A 3,454-nucleotide genomic window follows, 5' to 3' on the forward strand; every position below is an offset into this window, starting at 1 on the left:
AGTATAACCCTATTAGATGGTCTGTAGTCTACCCTATTAGATGGTCTGTAGTATACCCCTATTAGATGGTCTGTAGTATACCCCTATTAGATGGTCTGTAGTATACCCCTATTGGATGGTCTGTAATATACCCCTATTAGATGGTCTGTAGTATACCCCTATTAGATGGTCTGTAGAATACGCCTATTAGATGGTCTGTAGTATACCCTATTAGATGGTCTGTAGTATATCCTATTAGATGGTCTGTAGTATACCCTATAAGATGGTCTGTAGTATAACCCTATTAGATGGTCTGTAGTATACCCTATGAGATGGTCTGTAGTATACCCTATTAGATGGTCTGCAGTATAACCCTATTAGATGGTCTGTAGTCTACCCTATTAGATGGTCTGTAGTATACCCTATTAGATGGTCTGTAATATACCCCTATTAGATGGTCTGTAGTATACCCCTATTTGATGGTCTGTAGTATCCCCCTATTAAGTGGTCTGTAGTATACCCCCATTAAATGGTCTGTAGTATACCCCTATTAGATGGTCTGTAGTATACCCTATTAGATGGTCTGTAGTATACCCTATTATAGAAGTTACAACATGGAAACAGGCCCTTCGGCCCAACATGTCCATGTCGCCCAGTTTATACCACTAAGCTAGTCCCAATTGCCTGCACTTGGCCCATATCCCTCGATACCCATCTTCCCCATGTAACTGTCCAAATGCTTTTTAAAAGACAAAATTGTACCCGCCTCTACTACTGCCTCTGGCAGCTCGTTCCAGACACTCACCACCCTTTGAGTGAAAAAATTGCCCCTCTGGATCCTTTTGTATCTCTCCCCTCTCACCTTAAATCTATGTCCCCTCGTTATAGACTCCCCTACCTTTGGGAAAAGATTTTGACTATCGACCTTATCTATGCCCCTCATTATTTTATAGACTTCTATAAGATCACCCCTTAACCTCCTACTCTCCAGGGAAAAAAGTCCCAGTCTGTCTAACCTCTCCCTGTAAGTCAAACCATCAAGTCCCGGTAGCATCCTAGTAAATCTTTTCTGCACTCTTTCTAGTTTAATAATATCCTTTCTATAATAGGGTGACCAGAACTGTACACAGTACTCCAAGTGTGGCCTCACCAATGCCCTGTACAACTTCAACAAGACATCCCAACTCCTGCATTCAATGTTCTGACCAATGAAACCAAGCATGCCGAATGCCTTCTTCACCACCCTATCCACCTGTGACTCCACTTTCAAGGAGCTATGAATCTGTACTCCTAGATCTCTTTGTTCTATAACTCTCCCCAACGCCCTACCATTAACGGAGTAGGTCCTGGCCCGATTCGATCGACCAAAATGCATCACCTCACATTTATCTAAATTAAACTCCATCTGCCATTCATCGGCCCACTGGCCCAATTTATCAAGATCCCGTTGCAATCCGAGATAACCTTCTTCACTGTCCACAATGCCACCAATCTTGGTGTCATCTGCAAACTTACTAACATTAGATGGTCTGTAGTATCCCCCTATAAAGTGATCTGTAGTATACCCCCATTAGATGGTCTGTAGTATACCCCTATTAGATGGTCTGTAGTATAACCTATTAGATGGTCTGTAGTATACCCCTATTAGATGGTCTGTAGTATAACCTATTAGATGGTCTGTAGTATACCCCTATTAGATGGACTGTAGTATACCCCTATTAGATGGTCTGCAGTATACCCCCATTAGATGGTCTGTAGTATACCCCTATTAGGTGGTCTGTAGTATACCCTATTAGGTGGTCTGTAGTATATCCTATTAGATGGTCTGTAGTATACCCTATTAGATGGTCTGTAGTATCCCCCTATTAAGTGATCTGTAGTATACCCCCATTAGATGGTCTGTAGTATACCCCTATTAGATGGTCTGTAGTATAACCTATTAGATGGTCTGTAGTATACCCCTATTAGATGGTCTGTAGTATAACCTATTAGATGGTCTGTAGTATACCCCTATTAGATGGACTGTAGTATACCCCTATTCGATGGTCTGCAGTATACCCCCATTAGATGGTCTGTAGTATACCCCTATTAGGTGGTCTGTAGTATACCCCTATTAGGTGGTCTGTAGTATACCCCCATTAGATGGTCTGTAGTATACCCCCATTAGATGGTCTGTAGTATACCCCTATTAGATGGTCTGTAGTATACCCTATTAGATGGTCTGTAGTATACCCCTATTAGATGGTCTGTAGTATACCCCTATTAGATGGTCTGTAGTATACCCCTATTAGATGGTCTGTAGTATACCCCTATTAGATGGTCTGTAGTATACCCTATTAGATGGTCTGTGGTATACCCCTATTAGATGGTCTGTAGTATACCCCCATTAGATGGTCTGTAGTATACCCCCATTAGATGGTCTGTAGTATACCCCTATTAGGTGGTCTGTAGTATACCCCCATTAGATGGTCTGTAGTATACCCCCATTAGATGGTCTGTAGTATACCCCCATTAGATGGTCTGTAGTATACCCCTATTAGATGGTCTGTAGTATACCCCTATCAGATGGTCTGCAGTATACCCCCATTAGATGGTCTGTAGTATACCCTATTAGGTGGTCTGTAGTATACCCTATTAGGTGGTCTGTAGTATACCCTATTAGGTGGTCTGTAGTATACCCCTATTAGATGGACTGTAGTATACCCCTATTAAGTCGTCTGTAGTATACCCCTATTAAGTCGTCTGTATTATACCCCAATTAAGTGGGCTGTAGTATACCCCTATTAGGTGGTCTGTAGTATACCCTTATTAGATGGTCTGTAGTATACCCCTATTAAATGGTCTGTATATACCCCTGTTAGGTGGTCTGTAGTATACCCCTATTAGGTGGTCTGTAGTATACCCCTATTAGGTGGTCTGTAGTATACCCCTATTAGATGGTCTATAGTATACCCCTATTAGATGGTCTATAGTATACCCCTATTAGCTGGTTTGTAGTATACCCCTATCAGGTGGCCTGCAGTATACCCTATTAGATGGTCTGTAGTATACCCCCATTAGATGGTCTGTAGTATACCCCTATTAGATGGTCTGTAGTATACCCTATTAGATGGTCTGTAGTATACCCCTATTAGATGGTCTGTAGTATACCCCTATTAGATGGTCTGTAGTATACCCCTATTAGATGGTCTGTAGTATACCCCTATTAGGTGGTCTGTAGTATACCCCCATTAGATGGTCTGTAGTATACCCTATTAGATGGTCTGTAGTATACCCCTATTAGATGGTCTGTAGTATACCCCTATTAGATGGTCTGTAGTATACCCCTATTAGATGGTCTGTAGTATACCCCTATTAGATGGTCTGTAGTATACCCCTGTTAGATGGTCTGTAGTATACCCCGATTAGATGGAATGTAGTATACCCCCATTAGATGGTCTGTAGTATACCCCTATTAGATGGTCTGTAGTATACC

The sequence above is a fragment of the Heptranchias perlo genome, unplaced genomic scaffold (assembly GCF_035084215.1).
Source record: "Heptranchias perlo isolate sHepPer1 unplaced genomic scaffold, sHepPer1.hap1 HAP1_SCAFFOLD_327, whole genome shotgun sequence".
Taxonomy (NCBI): Eukaryota; Metazoa; Chordata; class Chondrichthyes; order Hexanchiformes; family Hexanchidae; genus Heptranchias; species Heptranchias perlo.